The 24,122-nt window shown below is 42.4% G+C and overlaps 1 protein-coding gene across 2 annotated transcripts in view; it reads left to right on the forward strand.

Moving 5' to 3' along the window:
- DYNC2H1 (dynein cytoplasmic 2 heavy chain 1) overlaps positions 1-24,122 on the forward strand; it is a 6,555,988-nt gene that overhangs the window by 2,797,557 nt on the left and 3,734,309 nt on the right. The window lies entirely within an intron of this gene.

Raw genomic sequence — 24,122 nt, forward strand, 5'->3', positions numbered from 1 at the left:
TTACCAGTGAGCTTTGGCACTCACCCCAACATGAGAATAGAAGGACATAGAATAGTTGTGTAAAATCTTACCATAATCATAGATGTCCTTCTCTTCCACGTTGCAGTATTCCTTCCCCTCTTCTTCCTTTAAACTGTTCCTACTTGGGTGGCACTGGACTTGTACAGTTTTCCTGGGACTGGGATCTGATTGGTGGGGCTCAGTTCTGAGGCTTGGCATGTGCAGATGTCACTCGTATGACCCACCTTTAGCCATCGTCAGATGCCCCATGTACCCAGCAGTGACTGCAAGCTTTTGTATACTGGCTGGATGTTCAGGTAGCAAGAGAGGAAAAACCCAAGAGTTGGAATACTGAAATATGGAAGTGAAAGACATCTATGGTTATGGTAAGATTTTACACAACTATTCTTAACTTCTTAACCACATCTCTTTCTCTTTTATTTCTGCCCTATATTTAAACTCCACTTTCATTTTGTCCCCCTCAGTAGTTTTAACTTTTGAACTACTTTGCATCTTCCATAATAACTCTCGAAAAATTTCCACTACCCATTCTTTAAATTCCTTTCTTTTTAACAGGTAGGTGGGATAGCTTCAGTGTCTTATTTTTAGTTCTTTACTCTGCATTTGTATTTTAGTTATTGTTGGCACATGGTCTGAAATAGATATTGGGTATGTCAAAGCTGTCAATTAAATGCAAATGTTCCTGTGAAATATAATTTCTTTCTAGTTTATTCCAATTACTGTGCCTTGGGGAATAATATGTAAAATGTCCTTCCTTATCACTGTTGCAGTATTCATCACACATGGGATCTCCTGCCAAGAATAGTCCATGTCCGACTAGTATACCAAAGCATTTATATCCTTTAGTATTATACGTCAAACGCATGCTTACCACACAAGCATAGAGTATAAAGGTGAAGTACGCATGCTCAATGCGCAGAACTTCTTTGCTGCTAGTCTGAACGCCACAGTAGATTGTTGGTCAGAATGCCCTTCACTGAGCTGGTTTCTACCAAGCCGTTCAGAGATATGTGCCCTGCTGGGGTTCCCTCTTTTTCCTTCTTTACTTGTGTACTTAGGGCTGTTGTAATCCAGGAAGGGAAAATATCATTGTGGGAGGCAGATTCCCATTAAAGACCATTAAAAAATGTGTGTTTTGTTTCGTCACATGATCATACCCAGTGTGCTATTTGGCAGACTTTTGTTCCTAAAATGCTTTGCAGCTATCTGTCTTCTCTATTTGTATATCTTGATAACCAGTGTCTCAAACTTTTGACCCAGTGTACCATGGTCTAATTTGTCTGCTACAAGGTATAGCCATCTCTTAAAAGAAGACCAAGAAGTCTTGGGTGTGACTCTGCTGCTGTCCAATCTCTGCCAGATGTCTCTGTCTTGAGGTGAGTGAAGACCCTAAAAAATGTCCAGTGCAAACACTGTTTTCCTCTGCTGTGACCCTATCAGAGGCTGGCATGGAACCAGCTTCTTGAGTGTCCTCTAAGGCAATGCAGATGCACACAGTAGATGTTGAGGGGGAACCATGCCTGATAATTTCTGAGGGTCTAGGGGGATTCCTCTGATTTTAGCGAGGAATATGAGGGGCCAGGTACCCGTACCGAATTTGCACATTATTCCAAGTCCTCTATGTTGGTCGAAGTGGATGTCCCATTGAAGAAGAAGCAGAAAACTAAGCATTTGTCCCATTACTAAGGATCCTCTAAAGGAATGGCAAGATTTTATTTAGGACTTTTTCAATGCCCTGATGGTCTTAAGACCACTTGGGAGGAGGGTGTCTGATGCTGCTTCTCCTTGGTCCTCTACTCCAGTTAAAAGGACTAAGGAGTCTGATTCTTCTGATGAGGAGGTTGATTCAGGAGATGTCATTGCCCTACTCCTCACAAATTACTTCTCTTTTAGACTATGGATCTGAAAAAGAGGATATCTTGAGTCTTGACTCTCCTGTTGAGGATTTGTCCTTTGAGGACACAGTAGTTCACACAATGGAGTATTTTAACTGGGACTGCTCACAAGTCTGTGATACATAAGAGGTGATGTTAAGTTGTCAATCTCGCCTCCATTCTTGCTGGATGGGTTCGGAGCCGATCCTCGGCTCCGACTCGGCCTATACTAAAGCTCGAGAGCTAATTTTACCGGCTCGAGGCAACCCTATATCCCATGATGCTAGGCGCTAACTACCCAGATCTCGTTTGCCAGTTTCGCTAGCGAGGTGCTTTTTTTACCGGCTCCACAGGTCAGTGAAAAATTAATATTTTTCTTCCTTCTCTTAGGGATTTTTTCCCCTTTATTTTGTAATCAGATAGTATAGTACCTATACCCACCCCGTTGAGTCCCTTTTTTGGTCTTATCCCTAAATCCCAAAGTTTTATCCCTCCCCTGTTAAGGTTAGGCCTTAAGCCCTTCCGTTTTTTTCCTGTTCCCTTGTATTGGGACAGTTAGGTGTGCGTGGTTTTATTTTTACCTTGTGTGTGTGTTAGAGTAAGTTTTTCTCTTCTTTAACAGCCTTAATGTCTAAAGACATTAAAGTCTCAGGCTTCAAGAAGTGTGACTCGTGCTGTCAGAAAATGTCGCTGACAGACGGTCACACTTCTTACGTTTATTGCCTGGGACCCCTGCACCTACAGGACTCTTGTTCTATTTGTCATGCATTCAGTCCAAGAGTCCTGCAGGAGCACAGGAATAAATTAATTTTGAGGGGCTTATTAAAGCCCGAGGGTTCCCCGGCTAAGTCCTTGCCAGGTAAACCTTCGAAGCCATCCAAACTGTCGGCTCCGTGTTCCAAGCCTTCGGCTGGTGGCTCACCTACTACGTCACGATCGGCTCGAGCTGATACGACTATGTTGCAGTCTTCTGCATTGGCTCCGGCCGGAGCCGATGCCTCAAAGACTCTGTCTCCTAAGTCGGCTCTAGTCTTGGTGCCATCTTCCACCCGCAAAAGATCTAGGTCTCCGTCCCTGGAGTCCATTCACTCGGCTCCAAGATCGCCTTTGCTCTCAGAGCGGAGCCATCGGAGCCATTCCTCTCGGTCTTCTAGGCTTTCTGACCATGACCTTGAGAGGGTGGTTAGTAGACTCCTAAAGTCTCAGGCACTGGCCCAAATGCTTCACAGCCCGTCTCAACAGACAGTGGCTTTACCCATACCATCTTCGATTCCTCCTCCGACTCTGCCCCTGAGTTCGGAGCCGGAGCTCCTCGGAGCCGTGACCATTGTGACATCGGAGCCGATACTTCCCCCTTCGGCTCCATCGTCTGCTCCGATCTCTTCCATGGTCCCATCCATGGAGGGATCCGGGCGCTTGGACTCCCTCGTCGGCTCCGAGGGAGCGAATGGCATCGGATCCTTGTCCAACCCCATTCTCCCTCTCGGAGCTTCGGTGCTGGTGATTTCGGCCCCGACATCTGCTTCGGAGCCATCCCTCTCGGTGCCGGCTGGGGTTCCTATTTCTTCTGAACGGGAGCCCTCTGTCCTGCCTGTTAGGGGTGCCTTCGAGGTCATGAGGAACGTTCTGGCCACTGTGCCTGTCCCACGGTCACCTCCATCAGCTCCTCCCACTGTAGTGCCTGCTGCGGTCTCTACCCACTCTCTCATTCCCGACCGTAGAGACCCAACACCTCAGGTTTCCCCATTGGGAATATCCTCCTCTTCCGAGGCTTTCCCTGATCCGTCAGGTGAACCCCCTCGAAAGAGGACATGTAAGAGGAAGCATGTGGACTCCCCTGAGTCCATCACATCTGATACCGACTTGGATGAGTCGGAAGGGTCCTCACGGTCCCCCTTGAAATCCTTAAGCAGAGGGGGAACTGGTCTACCCTCAATCCTTCCGAGGACGAGTCGGTTTACCTGGAGGCGTTTGGTTCTCGCCCTTCCACCTCCTGGGTGTCTCCGCCTTTTGACCCTCTCATGGAAGTGGTGGCACAGAAGGCGTGGACGGCCCCTGATAGGACAGAACCCACCCCACGGAGGCCCTCCAAATTTATCACAGCCCCGTCAGATAAACAATTTTTAACTAAGGGTGTCCCAGTTGATGCCATGGTGGTGGCTGCAGCCACTAAGAAGGAACTGGCCGATCCTTCAGTGCCTATCCATCCTCCTAATAAGGAATCTAGGACTATGGATAGGTACGGCAAGCGGATGTTCTCTTCAGCGACCTTCGCCATGCGGTCGCTGAATTACTTGTGCCATTTCACCCGCCTTCAAAGAGACATTCTCAAAGAAATGGGTGATACTCTACAGCATCCAACAGCTGCGGGGTGTCAGGACAAAATTAACTCCCAGCTAGGAACCCTAAATTCCATTGTCAACTCCTCCATGCGGCTTATTTCCTATGCAGCCGATGGAGCGAGTAGAGCCGCAGGCACAGGTGTAGCTTTAAGGCGTCATGCCTGGATGCAGCTTTGCAACTTTGCAGACCCTTTCAAGGCGTCCTTCACTAACTCCCCCTTTGATGGTTCGGTGTTGTTTGGACCTCAAGTGAAGGATACATTGACCAGATGCGAACAAGATGGCAAGACTCTTTCTGCCGTAGGAGTCCGTTTTTCTACCCCGTCCAGACCCTATCCTAAGGGTCAAAAGGGTGGGAAAATGTGGTTCCGCAAATCTCAGGGAGTCACGCCTGACGCAAGAGGTCAGTTTCCCCCGAGAGGCAGGGGGGGACAACAACAGACGCCGCCCTAGAGGCAGAGGAGGTCCGCAGAATCAGGGTAACAGAGAGTCTCTCTCTGATGTAACCCCTTCCAGCATCCCTGAGAAGCTGCCCGACTGTCCACCTTTGGAGGCAGTCTGGGGAAGGTTATCGCTGTACCCAGAAGCCTGGCTTTCTCTCACACAAGACAAATGGGTACAGTCGATTATATCCGAGGGTTACAAAATTCCCTTTATCCACACCCCAACTTGGTCAAAAGGGCCCCTCCCAGACGTCCCACCCAGTCTAAGGGAACAAGCAGTACTAGAAGTTTCAAAACTGCTAACAAAAAGAGCCATCCAGCCAGTCCCAGCACACCAACTAGGATCCGGAATCTACTCCAAGTTCTTTTTGGTACCAAAAAAGACAGGAGACTGGAGGCCAATATTGGATCTCAGCAGACTAAACAAGTCTGTAAAAAGAACAAAGTTCCGGATGGTCACGCTACAGTCCATTCTACCCTTTCTGAGTCAGGACAATTGGATGTGCTCAGTGGATCTTCAGGATGCGTACTATCACATCAAGATGCACAGGCGCTCCAGAAGGTTTCTCCGCTTCCGGCTGGGTGCCAGTCACTACCAGTTCAGGGCCCTGCCCTTTGGTCTCACTACAGCCCCCCGAGTGTTCACCAAATGCATGGCAGTGGTCACGGCTCATCTGAGACGTCAAGGATTCCAGGTGTTTCCATATTTAGACGACTGGCCCCTTACTGCCACCACCAGGCATCAGCTTCTTCTTGCCAGAGATTACACCATTCAAACTTGCAAAGGGCTAGGTATTTCCCTAAATTTCGAAGTCTGCCTTGTCGCCTTGTCAGTCTATTACCTTCATAGGCGCCACCTTGGACACTATCAGCAAAATTAACCGAGCAAAGAGTTTTAGATATTCGAAATCATGTTCATATCCTGCTTCAGAGCAAAAGAATCCAGACCAGATTTGTCCTAAAAGTGTTAGGTCTCATGGCGGCACGCTACTTCGCCTTGCTCGTTTTCACATGCGGCTCCTTCAGTGGATGCTCTTCTCCCAGTGGTCCTTCCAACAGCTTCCTTTGACACACAAAATCATAATAACACTATCTTGCAAGAAACATCTGTCTTGGTGGATGGTCTCCCCTCAAATTCTTCAGGGCAGACCATTCGTTCCTTCCCCTCCGGTCGCCACTGTCACAACGGATGCCTCCCTTATCGGGTGGGGGGGGGTGGGCATTTTCAGGGCAGGACAGTCCAGGGCACATGGCAACCTTTCAAATGCCACCTGCACATAAATGTCCTGGAGATGAGAGCAGTGCTTTTGGCGTTGCAGGCCCTCCAAGACTCTCTTCCTGTAGGGACTATTGCAATTCAGACGGACAATATGTCCATAGTGTGGTATATCAACAAGCAGGGCGGAACCAAGTCCTATCCCCTGTGTCGAGAGGCACTCAGACTTTGGCAATGGGCGATCTCTTCTCAGCAGTTTCTGATAGCAACGCATATCCCTGGGAAGTCCAACATCATAGCGGACAGGTTGAGCAGAGCTATTCTCATGCCACACGAGTGGTCTCTCAAACAATCAGTAACGGAGGAGATTTTTCAGAAGTGGGGTCCTCCTTGCTGCGATCTTTTTGCAACACCTCAAAACAGCAGGTGCCTCGACTTCACCCTCTTTCCCCTTCCAGGCCATCCCCCCAGAGACGCTCTAGTCCACAATTGGCCTCGGGGATTTCTATACGCCTTTCCCCCCTTTCCATTAATCACTCAGTTGATTCAGAAAGCTACCGCCTTGAGAGCCAGGATGATCCTCATTGCCCCTTATTGGCCTCGACAGATATGGTTCCCGTTCCTGCATCGTTACCTTTTGGAACAGCCTTGGCATCTGGACCCAGTGCCAGATCTTTTGGCCCACCAGTCAGGGCGGCTGCACCAATCCCTCCAGTCTCTTAACCTCACAGCTTGGTTGCTCCACTTCCATCCTTAGCCAGGCTTCCCCTGATTTCCAATTCTGTCCGTGATATTATTGTAGCTTCCCTTAAGTCCTCTACCAGAAGGATTTATGCTAATAAATGGAAGCGTTTTTCCTTCTGGGCAAAGGCTAGGAATATAGATCCTTTCACTGCTCCTATACAGTCAGTCCTAGATTTCCTAGCGGAAATTTTTCATTCAGGCTCTTCATCCTCTACTGTAAAGGTTCAGTTAGTGGCCATTTCAAATTTTCACATAGGCCTATTGGATTCCAGCATCATGTCCCACAAGCTTTGTAAAACCTTCCTCAAGGGTATCTTTTTGCTCAAACCCCCAATCAAAGACCCCCAATCACAGTGGGATTTAAATTTGATTTTAACATCCTTGATTCTTCCTCCCTTTGAATCTGTGGCTTCCTGTTCTTTAAAGTTGCTCTCTTGGAAAACTCTCTTCCTAGTTGCCATAACTTCTGCTAGGAGAGTATCAGAACTCCATGCCCTTTGCATTCGTCCTCCTTATCTAGTTTTCCACAAAGACAAGGTTTTCTCTCAGAACTAACCCGTCTTTTTTGCCCAAGGTGGCTTCTCAGGCAAATTTAAATCAATCTATCGATCTTCCAGTTTTCTTTCCCGATTATTCTAACAGGGCAGAGCAAAAACTGCATTATCTCGACGTTCATTGTCAGCTCCGTTATTATCTGGACAGAACTAAACAAACCAGGAAATCTGAACAGCTTTTTCTGTCCTATGCGGAAGGTAAAAAGGGCCTTCCGGTATCCAAAGTAACCTTGTCTAGATGGCTGTCCTCTGTGATTACCTTTATCTATCAACTCAGAGGTAAAGAATTACCTTCTAAGCCAAGAGCCCATTCAACCAGAGCTTTAGCTACATCAACAGCCTTTCAAGCTAGATTGCCAATGGATACTATTTGTTCAGCAGCCACATGGGCCTCTCCTCATACTTTTATTACACACTACAAATTAGACATGGCCTCCAGAAACAGGGCAAATTTTGGTTCCACCGTTCTCAAGAGCCTGTTCCAATGAGCCACCCGGGATGAAGGTGCTATGGACGCGGTCCCATCCAGCAAGAATGAAGGCGAGATTGACAACTTAACATTAAGAAGTTATGTACCTACCATAACGTTCCATGTTAGTTGTCGTCTTCTCGCCTTCTTTCTTGCGTCCCACCCACCATCCCCCTAGCCTGGATAGACCGAAAGGATTTCCCTTTTTTATCAGGGTCTTCACCCTTCATAATTTGAAGCCTAAACTGGTTATCCTTGGGTAACTATACCTTCAGGTAGTGGCACATGGGAGTTTTTCCCCCTTTCCTTCTCTCCCTTTGGTTGGGAGGCTAAAATTGCTATGTTCTCAGCTACCAAACGAGATCTGGGTAGTTAGTGCCTAGCATCATGGGATATATGGTTGCCTCAAGCCGGTAAAATTAGCTCTTGAGCTTTAGTATAGGCCGAGTCGGAACCGAGGATCAGCTCCGAACCCATTCAGCAAGAAAGAAGGCGAGAAGAAGACAACTAACATGGAACGTTATGGTAGGTACATAACTTCTCATTATGAGCTGTTGCAGATGGTCTCCTAAATCTTCTGCTCTCCCCTGTTTTGGATGCCTTATTGGATACATTTGCTGCTGCTTCTTTGGCTCCTGATTCCCATATTCCAGCCCCTAAGAAGCTTGACTGTTTTATGAGGTGCCTGAGGCCTTTACATGCCTCTACAAGTGTCCTCCTTCAGACTCCGTTGTGGTCTGTCTTTCTGCAGACAAGCCATCCAAGCTTTTGCTCTATTCTGAACTTCTTTTTTCTGATAAAGACAGCTGGGAGGCTATGGAGAGGCTGGGGAAAAATGTGTACACTTTTTCTGCTCTAGTCTTCAAGGCTATTAATTATTAAACCAATATGGCCAGGTATGTTCCGACTCTTTTTTTCAAAGCTGGGGGATTTGTCTGCCCTTTCTGACTCTGACAGAAAGACTACTGCCCTCTGTTTGTTAAGTTCCACTTCTCAGGTGGCCAACCACTCCATCAAATGTAGTTATGATGCAGTTGTTGATGCATCTTGTAGAGCTGCTGCTTCTGGTTCAGTTATGAGGAGGTACTCTTGGCTTTGCTTCCAAGCCTTATGTGGTGATACTCCAGCCAAGCTCCTGGATGCTCCTTTGGAGAATAAGAATCTTTTTGTTACAGCTGCTGTGGACTTGTTTAAAACTCTGCTGTGGACTTGTTTAAAACTCTGCAAGGTAAAAGCAAAGTGATGCAGCATCTTAATCAAATTTTTGTTTCTCCATTGCCCACATTTCAGAGAAACTATCCTTCTAAGTCTGAGTGTGCGTAGGCAACTTGTCTGACTTCCAAAGGGAAGAGGGTTTCTGAGGTTGTTTCGCTGATAAATTCACCCAGATTTCTAAACCTCAAAAGCCCCCTTTTCAGGACAAACTTGCTTCTACCTGACATACTTTCTCCCCTTCCCCTTGGCCATGTTCCACTGTCTGTCAGGCTTTCCCTTTACCTCCTGTTCTGGTAACAGATAACTTCAGACTCTTGTGATCTCTCCATTGTCCATCACAGTTATTTCATGATGTGGGTATCCCTTTCCCTCTTCTGTGGTCTTCCTCAGCTTCCTATAGACCAACTTCCTCATTTTTTCTGAAGTTTTGCAGGATTTACTGGATCAGGACACCATTCAACCCATTCTGGTATCCCAAAGAGGAACAGGGTTTTACTTTAGAATGTTTCCGGTTAACCAGTCCTAGGTCATTCCTTTTTAAATACCTTTCTAAAGATTCCCTCCTTTCGGATGTTTTCTCTCCAACCTCTACTTTTCCTCTTACTCCCATTAGGTTTTCTGGTGTCCCTAGACCTAAAGGTGTTTGTCTTCATATTTCTATTCACCCCTATTCAGGAAGTTTTTGTTTCTCTGTTTCTTTCTCTCATTTTCAGTTCCCTGCTTTGCCTTTTGGCCTTTCTGTGGTACCAAATGTCTGGCTCATGTTGTACCCTTTTGTAGGCTTCAGGGCCTCTGGATAGCTCCTTATATGGACAACCTACTTCTTTTGGTTCCCTCCCTCTCCAGCCTTTTGCAAGATCTGAACTTCACTTCATCAGAGGTCAAACCATATCAACATAAAAGAGATGAGAGTGCTTATTCTTGCTGTTCAGGCCTTCCATTCTGTTTGGTATGCAGGCCCTCTAAAGGTTTTTTTTTTTTTTTTTACAGACAGTACCACAGTCATTTCGTACATCAGTAAATAGGGGGCACATCTTATTTTCTTTGCAGGCTAGCCCTTCAGAACTGGCATTTGACTGTCCACCATCAGGTAACCCTTCAGGTGGTCTACATACCTTCAGAGCACAACTTAGTGGCAGATTCCAGGTCCAGGACACAACTTCATCAATGGTTGCTTCATGGAGAGGTATTTCTGGACATAGTGCATAGGTGAGGTATTACTCAAGTGGATCTTTTTGCCTCCAGTCTGAACAGGCAACTTCCTCGGTTATTTTTCAGAGACGCAAGTCCTCTGGCTTGGAAGGTGAATGCCATGTCCTTTTCTTGGAAGGGGATGTTTCTGTATGCTTACCCTTTTCTTCCTCCACTTCCTAGGGTCCTGCAGACGATCACAAAGGATTCCCAAGGAATCTTGATGGTGACTCTCTCTTTTGGCCCTGATAGCACTGGTTCCCCGTCTTCTTTCAACCTGTCCAGGGGGAATCTTCACAAATTATCTCACCAGATGGATCTTCTCACACAAGACAAAGGGTTCCTCATTTACCTTCATTTGCCTCCTCTTCAGCTGATGCATTGGGTAATAGGATTTTGAACCCATTTCTGCACCACTTTTTCTGAAAACATGCTTAAGATTCTTCAGGAGACCAGGGAACCCACTACAAGAAAATCCTCTATGGCTAAAAGGAAGAGATTTTCTGTTTGATGTCTCAAGCATCACCAGGATCCCTTCTCAGTGGAGATCCCTTTGCTCTTTTATTACTTGTGTGAACTGCTCCACGCTGGCCTAGCACATTCTTTAGCTGAAGCTCACTTGTCAGAAATCTCTGCTTGTCTGCCCATGAACCCACCTTTGGCCTCTCATTTTGATGTTAAACAATTCCTTAGTGACATCCTTCACATCAGGCCCCCAGAAAACCTATTCCTCCTCCTTGGAACCTCAGTTTTGTCCTTGAAAAATTGACTCAGGCTTCTTTTGAGCCTGCTTTTTCTTTGCAGTATTGCACCTGGAAAACTGTTTTGTTGGTTGCTGTTAGTTCAGCCAAGAGAGTATTTGAGCTTCAGACACTGATGACAGGTCCTTCCTTTTTGTTTTTTTTTTTTGTTTTTTTTTTTATAGGAACAGGGTCTCTCAGTGTACTAACCCTTCTTTTATGCCTAAGGTAGTCAGTGAGTTGTCTCTTAATCAGTCTTTCCTGCTCCCTTCCTTTTTTCCTTCTCTGCAATCTGTTAGTCAGATGTTTCTTCACACATTGGATCTACATAGACAGCTCTGGTATTATTTGGATAAGACAGAGTATCCACAAGTCTGAGCAGCATTTTGTTTCTTTTCATCCCAAGACATTGGATTTGATGGTTTGTAAGCAAACCATCTCCTCCCGGATTTCTAAGGCCCATTCCTTTTGTTATTCTTTTCATGTTAAACAGCTTTCTGCTTCAGTTTGAGTACATTTGACAATGGCAGTAGCCTCTTCTGGAACTTTCTTCAAAGGTATGAATACTGGATCCATCCTTGAAGCTGACACTTGGTCATGTGTCCACACTTTTTCTAAACTTCACAACAAGTACAAATATGACTCTGTCATTGTCCATGTTGGAGTGAATGACTTGAGACGTACCTCCCTGGACTACATGAAAAGAGACATGGAAGAGCTCTCGGATCATGTGGCCCAGGCTGGTATGACCCTAGCCCTGAGTAGCATCCTGCCTTCACCCAGAATGATACCACAATATAAGGACAAAATGATTGACTTCAACAATTGGCTAAGCTTCTGGTGTCATTCAAAGGGGATCCAGTATCTGTCTGCCTGGGACGACATGATTGACAGACCACGCTGCTTTGCCAGAGATGGTCTGCACTTGTCGCCCCTGGGATTCAGGTTACTGGCTAAGGCTCTTGCAACCCCTATAGTGCCTTTTTTAGGCAAAGTTCAAAGAACAAAACCACCACCATAACAGGTACAAGCATGTAAAATCTGAAGGTAATGCTACTCAGTGCTAGAAGTCTAAACCTCAGAATGCACTCTCTCGAGGCACTCCTAAAAATGGAGAACATCGATATCTGTGCAGTAACTGAGACCTGGTTCAAGGCTCCAGAGAGCACCCCTGCTATACCAGGCTACAACTCTTGGCACACTTTTCGGCCACCAAACCAGGACCGAAACACTAAAGGTGGAGGAGTGTCAATATTCACACCACCAGGTTAGTTGCCCAACACAATGCGTCTGAAATTCTCCAGGTGCAACTAACACTAGGTAAGACTGCAATCCAAATTGTAGCTTGCTACAGATCCCCCCACCATACCCCAAGATTCTCACTACACCTTTCTAAACATACTGGAAAATATTAAGATAGAACCAAACACCCTAATACTGGGTGATTTTAACTACCCTGCCATTAACTGGGAAAACTACCCCTGTACCAACACCTTTGCCCAACGGTTCTTGGAATTCATAAATTCCAACGCCCTGGATCAACTAATCCATAGTCCCACCAGGGGGTCCAATATTCTAGACCTGGTCATTACCAACATGGGAAATCGATGCTCCACACCTATGGTCGCCCCCTCATTAGTCAGGTCTGACCATAAGCTAATCACCCTTAACATCCAGATCCCACCCGCACTCTCCAGTAAGGAAACCTCCATAAAAAACTTCTCCAAAGCTAACTTCATACTACTCAAGTCAGAAGTGACAAACTTCATGACACCCATGCAGACGGGAACTGAAAGTTCAACTGCTGAATCCTACACTAAGGCACAGTACGAGCACATCCACTCATGCATGAATCATGCCATCCCAAATAGTACCAAGGTGCTCTCATCCAAAAAAAGGAAGCCAATCTGGTGGTCCCCTGCCATAAACAAACTTTACAACAAAAGGAAGAAACTGTTGCAGAAAAGAGGAAAATCCCAGGATGCAAAAAACTCCCTTACAAGCCTCAGTAAGAAACTGAGATCCCTCATAAAATCCTTCAAAGCTAGTTATGAAAATAAAATTGCCAAAGATTCCAAAGACAACCACAAGGCATTCTATAACTATGTCAAGAATCTAAATGGCAATGCTCAGATCTGCTCTGAGCTAAAACAGAATGTCATTAAATGTACTGATCCCAAGGATATTGCCAATATCCTGGCAGATCGATTCAGTGCCAACTTCACCCCCCTCTCACCCCCTAAATGGCCCATCTCAATACCGGAAGATTGAAATTTCCGGTAATAATGGCCACACAGGTAAAAAATGCACTCTCCAAAGCTAAGAATACAGCATCCATGGGACCAGATGATATCCCGGGCTGTGTACTACATGAACTACAAAATGAACTGGCACCTCACCTAAGTGTCATGTTTAATCATAGCCTCACCTCAGGATTCGTGCCCACTGAGTGGGGCACAGCTACAGTTATCCCACTCCACAAGGGGGGATCCACCTTGGATCCCAGTAACTACCGTCCCATCAGTCTGACAAGCCTTATCTGCAAGGCCATGGAGTGTATTATCATGGAACTTATAAACAAAGACATTGGCAACCTTCAAACACTGGACCCCACCCAGTTTGGGTTCGTGAAGGGCCGATCTTGTCTCCTGAACCTGATTGACTTCTTCGAATCAGTCTCCAGAGCCATGGACAAGGGTAAGGTGGTCCGCACAGCCTATCTAGACCTTGCCAAGGCCTTTGACACCATCCCCCACTCTGGAATCATAGATAAACTTACTAAACTGAGCATTAATCCCTACGTCACCCAATGGGTTGCTAACTGGCTTACTGAAAGAACCCACACTGTAAAAGTAGCAGACTCCAAATCCAGCTCCAGACAAGTGACAAGTGGAGTACCTCAGGGTTCAGTCCTGGGACCGCTCTTGTTTGGCATCTGCTTCTCTGAAGTACAGGCCAACACTAAGGGACTCTGGCTAACAAAGTTCGCAGATGACTGCAAACTGGGAGCCATTATTGAATCCCCAAATGATGTGGATACTCTACAAAAGGGCCTTACAGAAACAGATGCTTGGTGCCAGAGCCATGGGCTCAAGCTCAATGCCAAGAAATGTATAGTTATCCCCTTTGGGAAAAAACATGTATCCATGAATTACCATATAGGTGGCAGTACACTAAACACCGAAAGTGTGATAAGACTTAGGGACACAGGTGGACAGTGGTCTCACCTTCGATAACCACATCGCCACAACAGTCAGGAAATCCTTCTATGTGGCACACCTCATCACTAAGGGCTTTTCATCCAGAAAAAAGGAGGTCATTGTCCCACTGTACTCATCCTTCATTAGACCCATTATAGAATACAACGCCCTGTTTGGTATATACCTCTCAAGACATCTGCAACAACTGGAAAGGCCGCAGAAATACCTCACTAAAAGAATCACAGGCCTAAAGGAGATGCCCTATGCTGACCGCCTTAAAAACTCCAGCTATACTCTGTTGCATATCATCTACTCAGAGGTGATCTCTGCTTAACATACAAGGCCATGTCAAACCCAGAGCTGTTGGACATGCTACACTTAAAGAAATCCCAATCGCTCAGAGCCACACGCTCCAGGGATCTAAACCTTGTCATCACAATAAACAAAACATGCTGGAGGGATAGGTTCCTGACCCAGAGACTCCCCAGACTCTGGAATAGATTGCCCGTACATGTCAAGCAGAGTGCCTCTCTGGCCCTCTTCAAAAGGAACCTTGATGATTGGATGGGAGAAATGAAATTCACCTCGGGGATCATGTCAAATGCCCTGCTAGACAGGGGTCCAGGGAAGTAAATAGTGTGGGAAGAAATAGCAAGGGAATTGTTATGGCTAGGCTTGTATAGGCCCTAGGGCTGATAGCCTAGTACCAACTTATGAACCTATGAACTTTACAAGTAGGATATCATTTCCAAACTTAGGACAGATTTTGGAGGGCTGTCCTTCATGGATTTGTGGATCCTTTACAATAGCTTTGGTAATCTCCCATATGTGATGAATACTGCAACAGTGATAATGAAGGACATAGTACTTTTGTGCAAGATCTTACCATAAGTGTTGCAGTATTCAGTCCATCCTTCCTACTCCTTTTTTTCTATTTGGAATGTGTTGCTGGGGGAGGAAACTTTGTCTTCTTGCCCTATTTCTCTTCTGTTCTCTTTCCCCCTGAATTTGTATGTTCTACTTTCTCTTGGGGTTACTGCAGTTCTCCTGAGGCACTTGAATTCTGAGTATTGAGCGCGTGCACATCACTTATGTTCTGTTCTGGGAAAACTGACTGCATCATCATTCAAACCAATATCAACAGCAGTCATTTCCTGAAAATGCTTTTTTTTTTTTTTTTTGCAGTTACATCAACCAGAAGGATTTCTAAGGTGCAAGCTTTAACTGCACAGAGACACTGGAATATTTTATAGAGTGATCACAATCTAATATTCTAACAGACAGATAACAGTCTTCATTCCGAAAAGGGAAAAATCTTGCTTCGTATTTGAATTATTATAAACATTCACATTCCAGGACACCATTTCAGGTGGTTCAAACTACACTAATGGGTGAGGTGCTTAAAGGATGCTTCCCATGTGGACATCGCACTCACTGTAATAAGGTTTTTAAATCCAAACAATTCACAAGTGATTTGTGGCACAGTTTATGACAAATTTTTTTTGCTAATTGCAGTAGCGAATGGCTGATATATTTAGCAACATGCAGCTGTGGTTCTTTCTACATAGGACAACCTCACGACCACTAAGATTGAGAATTTCTGAGCATACAAGTGATACGAAGAACAAAAAAAATCAAGCAGTGCTTTATATAAAAATTGTTTAAAACATTCACGTGCCAAGTATAGTTGCATGGTAATAGATATCACGAAAGGGAATAAATCCAACAAAGCGAGGTGGCATTCCACTCTTGACACAAAGGAGAAAAAATGGATTGTTAAATTGGGTGGTTTATTTCCACCTGGATTAAATGAACAATTTTAGGCCATCCAATCACAAGCCTAATTTAATGAAGTGCATGTATAAAAGACCATCTGAAATGTATTCTATTTTACAATGAGGAAGGCTGTGTTGTGTACCAGCCGAAACCGGTTTGTTTATGCATTGCATTAATTGAATAAACTTATTTTTTCAGCCTCACAGTTTGCTGGCTTACACTTCTGGGTTTTGAATAAAAATTGAAAACAAAAACATGGCAAGTTTGGATCCCTGGGCACTCCTGTGGTAAGAGGTGCTGCAGTTGATAGGGATGAGCTTATTTTGACTGTTAAGAAATGTTGGAACTAGATAACAGTGCTAACCCCGATTTCTTGGAGGGAGTGAAGGAGCAGGAAGTGGTCAGTAAGATAGAAAGCTTTGGTTAGTTCAGTGAAGAGAGATCCTGAAAGGTTTCTATCCTTGTTGAGAAGGATCTCATCTGTAAGTGACCACAGTGCTGTCATTGTGCTCTGATCAGCCCAGAATCAATGCTGTTTAAGATTGGGGGGGGGGGTAGTACTGTTAAATCTAAGATGACAGTTGGTTTTAACTTAGTTTTTCAAGTATTTTCCCAGGTGTAGGGAGGATAGAGAGAGTTAGGAAGTGGGAGACATTTTCCAGCTGAGGCTTTTTGGGAAGGGGGTTTAACACCGGGAATTTTCCTTTTGTCTGGAATCGTATTTTGAGTTAAGCAGAGGTTATAAGTATGTAAAAGAGTTGTGGTAAGGAAGTCTTTGCAGAATTATATAAACCAAGGTAATAGGTTGTCTGTAGCAAGGGATGCATAAAGGGATACGGTTTCTTGTAGAGGAACAAGTTCTTTTTATGTAATTTTCGTAAAATAGAATAAAGGGATAAAAGGAGAAGGGGGCTAGGTAATTCTGGGGGAGAGGCAGAAGTTGCGGTACTAGGAAAGTAGCTGAATCCTTTGAGAAATACAGAGGTTGAGAGTTTTCCTTGAGAGGTCTGGAGGGTGATAGGTGGGGAGGTGGGATCAGTGGATTTTCTGTCTGAGAGATTATTTACTTCTTGCCTGAAATGTCTGCATTTGTCTAGCAGAGCAAGTTTTTTGTTTTGCAATAGTTTTGTGCCTTTGTATAGCTAGGTTATATAGATGGTAAAGGCAGTGCAATTTTCTGATGAAAGGTTTTGTCTTCATGAAGACCATATATTGCCCCTAAGGTTGAGCAGATCTTTTAGTTCAGTGGTTAGCAAGAAGCTTTTGTTGTATTTGAAAAGGTGCTATTATCCGCCATTATTTCAGAATCACATCTTTAGCATATATTTTTTTTATTTATACATAATTGTAATTTTGTTAGTAGTGACAAAAGCTCTGTCTAAAAATTTCCAAGTGAAAATTTTCCAGTATAATGAAGATGTGGGTTTATCTGTAGATTTTAATATTAATTCCTTGTCTTCATTATTAATTTTTGAGGCGTAATTCCAAGAATTGTCTAAATATGTTAAATCTAAATTAAGAATTTTATAAATTTGTGACAAATAGATTTATTTTTCATTGCATTGGAGCCTTACTTTCTGTGACCTAATAGCAAGTGAGGAAGAGACAGAATAATAGATGATTGCTGTAAAACTTTACTGAAATAAGGTGGTGCAGGTGTTAAAATCTCATTGATTAACAAGAAAAGGAGTGGGTGAAAAAACTTCCTTGGGGTTAGTAGGAAAGATCAACAGAGAAAGCTTAAGGCAGTGAAAAACAGTGAGTGGAGCTGAACCTTGATATACCCTCCCTTCTCAGCTGGAATAATTTTGTGAAGATGTGCTGGGTGGTTGCAGGGAATATAGAGGTCACACAGCCCAAGTACAGTAGCATTCCGATGAAAATAAAGGGGAAAGGTCAGAAACAAGTGTGCAAGGTAAGCTTCATATTAAAAAAATGCTAATGAGATGGAGTCTACTTCCAGGCACTTGAGTAAGTGAAACCTGTTTCCCTGGGTTAGGAAGAGGTGCTGTTAAATTGCACTCTAACCAAATGAGGGATAAGGAAGCTTTTTGAACCTTTGCAGCCTTATTTGTAACATGTGGAACAGGAGAACACATGCATCGACAGACTTTTTCCAGAGAGGCCAGAAATTACTTTTACTTTTTTTTTTTAAAGTTGAATTGCTGGTAAAGTGAAATGTAGGAGTCAGGACCAATCAGGTATTCACTCGAGCCGTCAGTAGGTTAACATTAGAGCAAGTGTAGCTCAACAGTGCAATTTAAAGCAAAGAGAGCCTTTCTTTCTATGACCTAACAGCAGGGGGGGGGGGGGGGCGAGTTAGATCTGGTTGAGCAGAACCATCTGCAGTAAAATGCTTGCACACCTTTCACTTTCTTGGTTGTCTTGGTGAAGTGGTTTATTTTATTCATTGGACCACTGTGCAAAACGCACCAAAAATCTGGAGCAGAGCATCGTGGGTAAAATTGAGGTTTTAATAGTCTGAGAAAATTTTAGATCCTAAGCTAATACCTAATGACATTATTCATGCTGCTACTAAGGACAGACCTGCTCCTCTAGCTCTGTTGTTTTGGTTAAGTACATAACTTTTTTGTTAAGTACCAAGCGGCACTTAATATCCATAGGCTTACTGGAGTTGTAAATTGTTATGGCCTGTCTTGAGGTTAATAGAGCAACTGTGTTATAATTTGTTAATTTCAATTCACATCCTTGTTTTTTGATCCAGAGCTTGGATTCGGTTTGTTTTTAAACTACAGAATTTTAATTGTAAAATAATACATATATGTAATTATTTTTCCCCTTTATAGTTATTATATGATATTTGGTGTGTTTTTTTTATTCAAGCCACATTTCAAGTCTTATAGTTTCATATTCTGGTAGATTTTACAGTTTTTTAGTGTATATCTTAATTAGTACCCTTAAAGGTATGCCAGGATCACTGTATTTAAGCTTCCTGTTGATATGTTTCTAAGTACGTATATGGTGACGTTGGCTTCTTATAGTACAAATTAATAGGACTGGGTCATTTTATTTTATCACTTATGACTAATCTTGCAATATTTTTTCAAGATGAAATAAATGTATTTTATAGTACACTTGTGGTAGCTGCACCTTACACTCACTATACTTTATGTTATTATTTTTTTTTTTTGGGGAAGGTGGCTACTGGTCTTTTAGACTTTTTTTTTTTTTTAACCATCCCCGCTTTTGAATATAAACAGAGTATAAAGGTTAAGTCCAGTTAAAAATCACTTGAGCTAGCAGATCTAGGAGATACTCTCTTAGTGGGAGGAATAAAGATACCTTGTTGAAGTTTCCAGTAGTTTATTCAGTTAAGTAGGTAGATTGATGAGTGTTCTTGTTCTAATGAAGTGCTGTATGGGATTCTACCTGTTATTTTTTTCCTTAAAGAAGCTGGTACAGTTGTGAAAAAGTAAGCTTGTCATAACAACAGATATTTTGAGATGTAGTCAATTTAACAGTAAAACTATACTCATCATTGGCTAATTATCTTCATGAAGAAGACTTTTAATTTGCTATGGATTTTATTTCAAGGATTTTTTTCACCACAATTCTTGGATAGCATTATTTTTTGTGTGAGTATCACTATTTTAAACACCTTTATTAAATTATCACTTAAGATACTGACACATACATTAACAGAAAAGAAAGAAAATAGTAACTTTTTTTCATTTGTATTCATTATACATTATATATTTCTTTTCTTTCTTTATAATAACTTTGATTTATTTAATTCATTTTATTTATTTATTATTTTTATTTATTAATTTGACATTTGTTAACCGGGTTGGTCCATCTGAGCCAAGGCCCATTTTCAGTGGAGACCCAAGGAGAAAAGCTCCAGGTTAAGTAGACACAAGCATCTTACAAAATACAGTACAAGGTTATATAGATACATAGATGTTTAAAAGTACAGTATCACAAACGTAAAAAAAATAACGAAATACAGTATGTTAAGATGACATAAGTATGAGGCAAAAATACATTAGTAAGCATTACAGTGGCAAAATGTGTGTGTGTATATATATATATATGGTTCCCTATTAGAATCCTGAAACACTATAAGCCTGAAAGTCAAAATCCTGAAAACTAATGACTGAAAATGCAAAATCCTGAAAGTCAAAATCCTGAAAACACAAAATGGACATACTGACGTCATTGTGGCTTTGCTATTGTTAGCCCTGTGGTGTTAGGTCATGCGTTGGGTCCAGGTAAGTGTGCGGTTGGTTTTATGTTAGGGTTAGGGGCGGTATAAGTGAGTTAGGGGTAGGGCGCGGGTTAGGCATGTATGCAATAGTGACAAATATTGGGGTTAGGGGCGGTTTAAGTGAGTTAGGGTTAGGGCGCAGGTCAGGTGAGTGTGCGATAGTGACGGACCTTAGGGTTAGGGTCAGGGTCAGTTGGTAGATATTAGTGTCTTTATAGTGACATATTAGCATTATTTGTGTTTTTAGGATTTTGACTTTCAGGATTTTGCATTTTCGAGATTTTGCATTTTCAGTCATTAGTTTTCAGGATTTTGACTTTCAGGCTTATAGTGTTTCAGGATTCTAATAGGGAACCATATATATACATATATATATATATATATATATATATGTGTGTGTGTGTGTGTGTGTATATATATATATATATATATATATGTGTGTGTGTATATATATATATATATATATATATATATATATATTTTTTTTTTTTTTTATGGTGGTAATAGTCTGAAGAAAGGATAGTTAGTCTAAGTGTTAAAATACTGCAGAGAGCATCAGTTATGTTAGTGTGCTACATATCTTATTGGAAGATGTACAAATTAGGTTAATCATAATCTAGGGAAGATATTAAAGGGTCTGATATGTACATGCATGCATGTGTTTTAGTAGCCTAGTGTGTGAAATTGATAAGGAATTAAAAGTATGTGTAGAGTATAAAGAATTAGTAGAATCAAGTAATGATATACAGAAATAATTGGGAAAAGGGGTGTGGAGGATTAGATAGGGTCATGGCAGGGGCAGGATCTCCTATTAAGTAGGAGTTGTTTTAGCTCCTTTTTGAAGTGCTTAAGGTGGGAGATAATATAGATGTGGGGAGTTTATTCCAGGTTTTTGCTACGGTATGTTTGTACAGTAATTTACCTATGCATTTGTTAGGTTTATATATGTTGAGGAGGAGTTTGGCAGTACAGAGAGGACGATTGGGGGTGTAGTATGATACTAGGGAGGGGCAGGAAGATGGTTTGTAGAGAATGGAGTCTGTGATTTGGAATTGTGACAGTTGGAGAAGTTGGGGGAATTCTAGCCGTTGAAGTGTGTTGAGAGCAAGGCAGTGGTGAGAGTTATGAGGTAAGTTGGTAGCAAATCTAGCTATTTTATGGTAGGTTTGCTCTAGCTTAGATAACAAAGTTGATTGGATGTTAGTAACGATTGGAGGCTGCGAAGTAGAGTGCGAAGGAGAAGTGCTTTAGTGTCAGAGGTAAGGAATTTCTTATTTCTATGAAGTAGACCAAGTTTTTGGTTTTTTTTTTTTAAATACTATGTTGGATATGTAAGTTAAATTTCAAGTCATCATCAATAATTGTTCCTAAAAACTTAGTGTGGGATTCTGCTGTAATGGAAGTCTTGTCTAGGGAGGTGATTCCAAAGGATGATTTATGGTTAGAAAGTCATTGGGGAAGGAATAGCAAAAGTTTAGGTTTTTTTGGATTTAGGATGAGCTGATTATCAGAGAGCCATTTTTCTATGGACAGGAAAGATTTTTGAGTGTCTCTGTGGTGACCAGTGATATTGTTGGAGATGTTGATGAGTGTAGAATCATCGGCATATTGAATAAGGGTGGACTGTTTACAAGAGGTATGGAGGTCATTGATGAAGATATTGAATAGGAGGGGGCCCAGGATTGGGCCCCAGGGGACACCAGTTTTGATGGGTAAGAAGCGGGAGCAGGAAGTGAGCCATCTGACTGACTGTAGCCTATTGGAGAGGTAACTTGTGAACCAATCAAGTGTGACCCCAGAGAGTTTTAGATTAGAAAGTTTAGATAAGAGTATATGGTGTGACACGGTATCAAAAGCCTTAGGTCAAGGAAAAGACAGAAAATAAGTTGGTTGTTGTCTCTGGCCTCAGCTACTGCATGGATAAAAGATAACAGAGCAGTGTTAGTACTGTGTTTTGGCCTGAAGCCATGTTGGATGGGAGTTAACAGATTTTCCTGGAGAAGAAAATTCAGTAGCTGAGTATGTAAGCACTTTTCCAGTATTTTTGAGAGAGGGGAAAGTATAGCTATGGGTCTATAATTAGATGGTTTGGTAGAATTCCCGCCTTTATGCAGTGGGATAGTGTCAAAGCATTTCCAGATGTCTTAAGACTATGGCTTCTTGAATGGACCTATTTATTAGTAGAGATATGGGGTAGGCAATGGATTCAGTGGCAGGTTTGAGGAAAATGGGAGGTAGTTTATCTGCAGATGGGGAGAGCAGGGTTTAAGTTTGAGCAGAAGTGATTTTATGTAAGCAGTGGAGAATGGTTTAAGGGAGAAAGGGAACGTGTTAGGTTAGAAGAAGTGTGAGGGGGGAGAGGGTTGTGGTTGGTGGGAGTGAGTTTTTGTATAGTATCTATAAAGTAGTTATTGAGAAGAGTGGCAGTCTCTTGTGGGGTGTTATTTGGGAATGGGGTGGGAATGGAAGGATTTCCAAGGTGAAGAATTTTATTTAAGGTAGACCAGAATTTTTGTGGACTAGGTTTTTTTTGTCAAATTGGCTTGAGTTGAAAAAGTTTTTCTTGTCTTTATTAACCAGCTTTTTGGAGAGATTCCTGAGTTCTTTCTAGTTTTGGAATAGAGATGATGATCTGGTTTTAATCCAGTCTTTCCATGTATTTATCTCTGTTGTGCATCATGGATAGAGTTTCTTTAGAAAGCCAGGGGGCATAATTAGCTTTAATCCTAATTCTCCGAGTGGGGGCAAGGGAGTTTAGAGTGTCAAGGAATATTTGATTAAATTTTTATGTGGTTTTGTCGAGGGGAGTTGCTGGAGGAAGGACCAGTTAATGTTTGATAATGTGGAGTTAAATATGTTGATATTAAAGTTTGAGAGTTTTCAGCAGTCTCTCTAAGTGTGTGTTTTAGGTAACTGGGAGGCGTATCCTAGGATGTGGGTGAGGAGATGGTCAGTCAGGGAGTGAGGTAAGGTACAGGGGTTGTGGTAGAGGTAAGGGGTGTTTGTGAGGATCCAGTCTAAGACTGGGTTGTTAGAAGAGGATTTGAGCATGTGTGTGTCGGGATGTGACAATTTGATGGGATCCATGTAAGTTAATACTGAGTTGTGGGGTGTTAGTTATTAAATTGGACCAGTCAATATTAACATCTCCGAGGATGAGAGTTTCATAGGAAATATTGTGGGTGAACCAAGACAGAATTTTTTGAGGGTGGGGATATTATTGTCTAGAGGGATATATATTGAGGCTATGGCAATTTTTTTGAGAGAGTTAAGGTGGCAGTTAAGAATAAGTAGTTCTGCAGGGTGGAAATTGGTTAAGTGGTTAGAGGTGAGAGTTTGAGTTAATCGGAGTAGAGGATGGCAATGCCTCCACCTTTTTTGAGGGATTCTGTCAGCAGTAGATATTATAGCCAGGTGGTAATATTATACTTATTTGTCTTTGTTTACCAGGAAAGTCCGACTGCAAAATACCTATTTTCAGTGTAGGCCTGAGGAGAAAAAGCTCCATTTGTTTACATTAAATTATACTTAGTTCCAGTTAAACCCAGAGTAGTTACATTTCTATTTACATTTATATGCATACAGTAGTTAACATTTATACCTTCTAAGATTTTACAGGGGTAGAAGTCACTAAAGTGAAAGCCCTTGTGCAACTTAGTGCACTGTACAGACAGCAGTTATGTATAATGTTTTTTGTGTCATTTCAGTGAGAGGTTGACAGTATTTTGTTTAAAGAGAGTAGTTATTTAAATTGTTTAGTTCCTTTCTTCCCTTATTTGTCCCACAAATTCCTTTTATTTCTGTGTAATTTGCTCCTTCCCCTTTCTAAAGATCTTTTTTTTTTAAACCAGAAACATCTTCATTATTTATTTTTTATTATTTTATTTATTTAACATTTGTTTACCGGGAAAGTCTGACTTGGAACAAAACTAATTTTCAGCGGAGGCCCAGGGAGAAATGCTCCAGACGCATGTCTTTTTCTTTCATTAAATTATCACATATGACATAGGCAATCTTGCATATATATAAATAAAAATAAACCATGCCGACACAATTTCAGTTGCAAACATTATACATTACAAACCATGCTGATAAAACTGTAGCTGCAA

This window comes from Protopterus annectens, chromosome 5.part0 (genome assembly GCF_019279795.1).
Source record: "Protopterus annectens isolate FY-2018-M chromosome 5.part0, PAN1.0, whole genome shotgun sequence".
Classification (NCBI taxonomy): Eukaryota; Metazoa; Chordata; order Ceratodontiformes; family Protopteridae; genus Protopterus; species Protopterus annectens.